Genomic DNA, 8,202 nt, shown 5'->3' with positions numbered 1-8,202 from the left:
TTTTTTATTGATCACGTCCACATGGTTACTGTCTGCCGTCGCAAGTTAGGGTCAGCTCCTTTACCTTTTTAGGCTTGGAAGCCGAATATTCGATTAATCGACTACTTGTTGAACCGGGTCTACGAGAGTTTGGTTTCTAGTTTATGTGAAAACCGACCAATCCAATTGAAATAATGAGTGTACCTCATTCCAGAACAACCACCTAAGGTAGAACGACTACAATGAACGAATGAAACTCCAAATACCATGTACAACGCCGCGTAGTTAGACTGGATGCAACGGTAACATTCTGGAAATTTGGTAGTACTCGGACGCAATTGTGGCGATCGATACGTCATCATCATCGTCATCAGAGAAAGCAGCATCAATGTTGATATTGATGCTTGACTGCTGTCCAACCATGAAGTCAATATTATATATCTAAATCCCCGGAGTGAAAATAATAGAAAAGGAGTGAGTGAGTGAGTGAGTGAGTGAGTGAATGAGTGAGTGAGTGAGTGAGTGAGTGAATGAGTGAGTGAGTGAGTGAGTGAGTGAATGAGTGAGTGAGTGAGTGAGTGAGTGAATGAGTGAGTGAGTGAGTGAGTGAGTGAATGAGTGAGTGAGTGAGTGAGTGAGTGAATGAGTGAGTGAGTGAGTGAGTGAGTGAATGAGTGAGTGAGTGAGTGAGTGAGTGAATGAGTGAGTGAGTGAGTGAGTGAGTGAATGAGTGAGTGAGTGAGTGAGTGAGTGAATGAGTGAGTGAGTGAGTGAGTGAGTGAATGAGTGAGTGAGCTTTCAACGTTCCGGCTAAGCACAGGCGGGTTCACGGGGACCTTGTCCTGGAAGGCGTACAACACCCAAACTTTTTGTAATCTCTTTCACACTCTTCATACTTTGTCATACTTTTTCCATCTTGTGGTTTGCGACATTCTGAAGAAGGCCCGGAGAACAACGCTCGCTCAGGCAGGCGATGTTTCGGCACATGACCCAGCCGCCGCAGTTGACGGTGCTGGATGTTCTCCGTCATTGAATTGCTTGCTCTACAGCCAAATGCCCGTTTTCTTATCACGTTGCTAATAATCCGTTGAAGCCATACAAAGCCAACCTTGTTCTGAGGCATGGATGCTAAAAAACCTGAAGACGCCTCACCTCATCTGTCCACAGAGGGCACATCTCGCAGCCATACAAAGGCACAGCCATTTTCGTGGCTTGGTGCACGCGACTCTTAAGAGCCAGCAATATGCCTTTTTGACACCACAAGTGACGCAAATTGGCAAACGTGATTCGAGCCTTCGAGACTCTTCCACTGACCTCATCAGACGCATTTCAGTCAGAGCCAACATAACTACCGAGGTTTGTAAAATCCTTCACGGCATCTAGTGATTCCCCTTGAATTGTAAGGGGTTTATTCAGAGACTGTGCGGTCTGAAGTATAACAACATGTCGAAAGATGTTATGGTGGAGGTCAGTCTATGCAACTGAGGTCATACTTCGACTTGGTCCTCGAATATGTGGGGGATGTCGTTTGCGTACTCCAGATCGACAAGGTTCTCACCAGCGTTCACCACATCATTTGATTAACGACGAATAAGAATGGAGGGTGGACTTCCTTGTCGGATATCACTTTCTGTAGGGAAGCTTTTAGAGAGCTAACCATACACTCTCACACCCAGAGATATTTGAATATAAGGATTATGTTCACGAACTTCTGAGGCACACCCTGTTTAGCAGTGACCAACTGACAGAATCGAACGCACTCTTGAATCCAAGGAACGCCAACTTTGTGGTCGTTTGTACGTGTTGTGTTGCTCTGACACCTGACGGATTTTGCAGATGTGGTCAACGTAGCCCCTATCTGATAAAAATCCCACTTGATTCTCACGAGTCGAAGTTTCGCGTGCCAAGTCAGACGATAGAGAATCAGTGACACCAGAAGCCTTGTTAAAACAGGAGTTAAGCTAACACCTCTGGTTACTACATTCACTGCAAGTACCTCTTTTGAAAATGGACACTACTATCGATTTACCCAAGTTGTCTGGGCCGGTCTTTTTCACCCAGATAGACTCAAATGGGCAGCACGATGACACTTAAGTAGATATGTATACTCTGACACTTCTGAAGTTGAAGACGGTTCCATTTCCACCTTTCTGTTGAGGGCCAAGATTCTGGATCAGAGGTAGTAGGTGTCTAACTGAATTGCTGTTCGAATTAATGAGCCCAGTGATCCAAACATTCTTGTTTGCCGGATATCAGAGCGCCATTTTGGTCCCTGATAATCTTGCTGACGTGAGGTTTCTGAGAACTGAGCAACTGAGCAAATAAAGTGAAACAGCTTGCGGACGTTTCCAGCATTTTTGCGTCTTCCGTTTATTCGGCCTTTCGGGTTCACCAGGCTTCTTGGTCTGCACGGATACTCAGTCTCGCCTGGCGTCGGATGATGCGTCCGGTCGAGTTGTGATTGCGGCCAGGAGGCATCTACCCTCGGGTCTCCGACAAAGAGACGGTCCTATCAGAGATCCATTGTTTGAATGAGTTTGGCTGGGTTTTACTCCAAACAGGCGTTCCGGCTTTGAGTAGCACTTAGAGTACTTTTTCCCAGTGGCCATTTATATATCCAACATCATACCGTCCATCAGGCGTTCGAGGAGCCAGTTCTGATTATTTCGTTTGACTTCCGGGTCTATTAGCTTCTCAATGGCTCATCATCATCGACAGCTTTAGGACGGTCAGGTCCTAGTGAACAATTCTACCCTTTGTAATCTTTCCGAAATTCCATTTTTCCTGTTGTAACCAACTCGGCCACAGCGCTCTTTCTTCCAGTGGTTCGTCTGCAATATAGCCGATCTTCATCGAGTGTCCTTTGTCTTCTTCCTTGAGTTTTTTTCCCACTCAAGTAACTAGACTATCAACGTGATAGAATATTTTCCATCAAGCCCGTAAATCACCCAGCTAGCTCACACAGACAACACTCATGACGTGTTTTCCCACGATGTCAATTTCAGCTGATCAACTTCAGATGATTTTGGAACACCAGCAAAAGCAGTTTGAGCACGCTCAACTGTAACAGCAAAAGCAAATTGAGCACACGCAGCTGAAACCTATAGAAGCTATGGAACTATAGAAGCGCTGACCAAAAATCTGAGTGTTCAGGCTCCAGGAGGCAGCAAATGTCAACCATCAGTTTCATCTGCAGACTCTGTTGCTAATTCTATCACCGAATTTACTTTTGACGCAGATGCAGATAGGATATACGACTCTTAGTTCAAAAGTTACCAAGATGTATTCAAAGTTGATTCCGCCAAGCAAGATGACCATTGAAAGGTACGGCGGTTACTTAGGAAACTTGGCCCACGTGAACATAACCGTTACACGAATTACGTACCTCCTAAACAGCCCAGTGATCCCGGCTTCGACAGCACTGTCCAGACCCTTACGAAATCCTTTTGCGAACACACGTCCTTGTTCAACATCCGATTCCAATGCTTTAAATTGGTCATGAAGGATGATGACTTTGTCGGTTTTACAACACTCGTCAATCGAGAATTCAAGCGTTTCAAACTCAGTGATTTGGACGAAATTCACTTCAAATGCCCTATAAATATATCTGGCATCCAATCCTCACCATTCAAACATCCGGACAAGATTGTTGCACCAGCCTGAACAAAACCCAAGGATAACGCCACAGGAGCTCAGTGCTGAATGTCACCGCCTCATCCAACTGAACTGGGACAGCACAATGATTGGCCAAGCATCTCCTGGCTCAAACGACATATTGCACCATGTTTTCGAAAATCAGAATAAGACTTCAGCGCAGCTCCCACGAGCAACACAATAAACCTTCTACTCCATGTTGGTCTTGTGGTGACTGGCATTAAGTTCGCTTTTGCCCATTCAGTAAAGCACAAATGCCAGACGTTTCGTCGTATTGGTCATAAGGAAGGATTTTGTTTCCCACAGAGAGCAAAGCCGATTGGTCACCGAAAGAGCGCACCTGAAACGGATCCTACATCAATAACGGAAGCGATGTCGATCGAATTCTGTCTTTGTATCGTTCAAAGTGGATTCCGCATCCCGCAGAGAATTTATCACTTTCTGTGAATAATCATCCTGTCCGTCTTCAGATCGACACAGCCTCAGACATCACACTGATTTCACGTTCCACTTGGAATGCAATTGGGAAGCCATTATTTTCTGCTACCTACCATTGTGTACAATCTGCTTCCGGCAACAAAATACCGCTTACCAGTGAACTCACTTGTGATGTGCCTTTCAACAATGTACGATTTACAGGCATTTGTTACCTCACAGATTCTCCAGATCTGAATTTTGTTGGTCTTGATTGGACAGATAAGTTAATTTTTTCTGCGTTCCTCTTCATTCTGTGACAGCGTGCATCTCACACATACAAGCATTTCTCAGCAACTCACACTCAAAATCCAATCGAAATTTTTAAATATTTCTCAAGATGGTCTTGGACATTGTTCCAAAGCTCAAGCCACACTTCATTTAAAGCTAAATAGTAAACTTGTCTTCAGACCAAAACGCACTGTACCTTATGCGGCTCTTGTATCTCATCATCATCATCATTAAAGACAGCAACATCACTGTTGGCACTGATGCTTCACTGCCGTAGCTCTTGTATCTGTGGGCGCTGAACTCGATCGTCTCCAGACTTCAGGTGTTATCCTGTCTGTCAACTACTCCTGAACAGCTCCCATTGTTGTGGTCAGGAAGACGAGTAGGAAAATCAGGATTCTTGCTGATTATTCCGCAGGATTGAGTGTTGCACTCGTTCCACAGATAGAGGTGTTTTTCGGTCGAACTTAATGAACTGATCCTGTTCCTTGTCGTGCGCTTCGCCGCAACCACCTTACCCTTCTTTTGGTGGTGGGTGACTTTAATGTTCTAAAGGCCTGCCAAATGTAACGAAGTGATCCTGTTCCTTGTCATGCGCTTCGCCGCACCGGCAGTTACCATCTTACCCTTCTCTTGGTGGTATGTGAATTTAATGTTCTAAAGGCCTGCCAAATGTAATTCTAGCACATCAGCTCTGGTAGTTGTTTTGTGTCGGCGCTGACTCAGGTTCTGCAACACAGAGACTGAATTCGGCATGTCGATGTTTCACGATATATCGCGATGGCCAACTACCACCTTCAATGTATCTGGTTACTACAGTTGAAAGATACTTCGTCAATCAATCGATAATTGAGGCTTTCCTGTACTAATTGACCATTGTACGCTGCCAGAAACTCTGAACCTCAAACGTTCATTCGAAGCTACTGCCGCGCGGATTTAGGTGGAATGCTTATTTTCATTAACCAGCTTTAACTGTTTCCAGCTCCAGTCAGGGAGAATTACGGGACCATCGTTCGGAAAATTCAGAAGGCTAATGCAATGTTCATCCCAAAGAATCGAACTCTGTCCCGGAGGTTTTTGTGTCTTCTGCAAACAAGATCCACACGAGAGAATTTTGTGTTTCTCTTCAAAATGCTGAAGCTAAGTGGTTCGGAGATCTACAAGCTGAAAGCGGACCATGGAAGAACAAAACCTGTAATAGTGGATTTCATCCGACAACGCCAAACAGATCAAATTCCTTTCCTTAAAGGCCAGAGACAGAGTCCACGAGCGACTCAATAGTGGTACCCAAAGCCCACATATAACACTGTGCTTGTGTTCTGCTCCACCTTCTTCATCACATTCATCTTTTGCTCGGCGGGACTACAAATATCCTCTAGCTATGTTTATCCTTGTAGAAGAAAATGTTCGTGAAATTTCGCCCAAGACAAACCTCCAGCGCGTGGGAGCCACATGAAGTATTTCCGCGTGTCTCAAGAGAATTATTGCTCATCTTGTCCAAATCGCTCTGGCTGATGTTTCGTCAGTCGCTACACAAGCTCAACGTTCTTCTGCCTGAAGGGAAGTGCTTGTGATGCGTATCGCCCGCGAGCTAGAGGCCTATAAGCACCACCAGCATAATGTGCAGTATTGTAAGACGCGTTCTGAAAGAGTTCACTTTAAAACATCTCACTATCAACAACTTGATGTCCCAGGTGCAACAGGGACTCCCTCAAACCGTTCATAGATGGCCAATATGCTCATGTTTATTGACACAAGCCAAGGATGATGGATTCATATTGAGCGACATGTTTTTCGATTTCTCATTAGAATTCGATCGAGTTCCAATCGTTTCACTGCTCCACACACTTGAGGCCTAATGGACTCCACGACAAACTCTACAAATATTCGGACTCTCTACTCGAGTAAAACGATCCGAGTGAAAGTCCGATCAACCCACTCTTATTATACAGCAATCTCCATAGGAATTCCCCACACCTCCGTCGCAGGACCATTTCTCTTTCCGATCTACACCCTCCGAAGACGCTCTCAACTGCGCAACAACTCTTTGCACACCAGTGCACTTCAAGTCTATATAGACGCTGTGAAACAGTGGTACTGTGACTGACACCTTCCTCTGAATGATGAGACCTGTGTCCTTCGAAAGGGATGAGATAAACCCGTTTGTCGAGCACGGTGAAATAGATAGGCGATGTCAAGAAGCTGGATATCGAGAAGGCCCTAGATATCTGGCTGTCTCCAAGTATGCTCTTCTCACTGCACAAAAGATCAGCTAAAAAGGTATTCAGTATACTCCGGATTATCTGGCATACTTTCCATCTTATTAATTGCATATACTGTCGGGCACTGCGGCGACTGAGTCAGACCGGTTGAATACGCCAATTACTTTTTCTCCTCAGCACACCAAAAGGAGTTATCCTCATTGAGCGTTCTAAACGAGCTTCAACAAAATTGGCGATCGGGCTCGAATCCGTTGACCACTAAGTCATATCATAATCCTTGGTCTCCTCCTCCCTCCATTGCCTTATGTGTGCATGGTTGATCAAATACTAAAGTTCCGATCACTGTAAACTTTTCAATTTTAGAGTGTGCACTTTTATCGGATATCCTCGTTTAGGGTACTTGGCGCTGCACTTTTACATGCTTTCTTATTCGACTCTTCACACTGACAAGCTTACTGCTCAATTCTGTGAACTTACAGAGTTGGTGCCTTTCAAGTGAACCAATGATGCCGAACGTCAAGAAGGGAACTTGAGCATACGCATCGGTCTTGTGCATCACTACGTGACTCCCTGCTTATCGTTAGGTTGCTTGGAACTTCAATAAAGCAAGGTCTTTATGACTTATTGTTAGGATTTTCTAATGCTCACAAATGAAATTCTCAATCAATATATTCATGAGTAGGACCACAACGTAATCGTAAGCAAAAATAGGCTAAACAAATGCGTCTCTTATAAATGCATGATGCATCCAAGATCTTGGTAAGTAATTTGATATTTTTTCTTCAAGTTTTTGGTGCCTGTCCCTTTTTATTTTGGTCGCTTCACGTATTTACATCATACGGTCAACCTAACTGTTGGCGTTCGCGGCATACCAACCTATACATGTTACTGTTCTGCAAGTTCGTCGTTTCGTGATTAACTGTATAATTTGTCACACTCATGAAGAATGGTCAAATCACGCAGAAAGTGTTCCTCAGAATTGCTTGCGTTTTGACGCTTAGTTGCGAAGCATCAGTCATTGACATCGAAATATTAACAATTGATTATAAACTACTAAATTTATTTACGTAGTTAAAGAGTGGTTGACGTTGGGTTCGCATCCACCGCTCGAAGTGTCGGCTGTTCCAGACTTTGTATATTTTCAGTTTCATACCAGCGTTTTGTAGCAATGTAAGTTGTTACAACGATGCCGTGAGGATGTATTCGTGTGTAACTGAAATATTGACCAAATGTCGCACCTTTTGTCTACGTTGTTGAGCTGTTAACATATACCGCCCATCAGTGTTGACACCTGCGTTCGAATTTGGTTTGTTCGTCCGGAACACAAAGTGTTTCTTGTTCACCCATCTCCTTAGAGAAAAATGCGTGTCCGGGTTACTCCTATTGAGGTTGTTGCCAATTGTGGTGATTTATCGCGGATTCTTGGTGTACCTGTGCGCCGAGTTTCATATGTACCGCTACCTTGGTGTGCCGTGGAAGGGCACATTGTTTCACTGTACCTGTTCTCTGTTCACAACTTCTGCACAAGTGTGTCTCATCTGGACGAAACATTTTATTTAATGTGGATCCGGGGTTCTTCGATATCTACAGCATTTGTGTCAGCAAATTCGTCGGTACCAGAACGTAGGTGGTCCAGTCCCCA

This window comes from Opisthorchis viverrini, assembly GCF_000715545.1.
Source record: "Opisthorchis viverrini unplaced genomic scaffold opera_v5_189, whole genome shotgun sequence".
Taxonomy (NCBI): Eukaryota; Metazoa; Platyhelminthes; class Trematoda; order Opisthorchiida; family Opisthorchiidae; genus Opisthorchis; species Opisthorchis viverrini.
The sequence above is the reverse complement of the archived record's forward strand: the minus strand, read 5'-3'. Positions refer to the sequence as shown.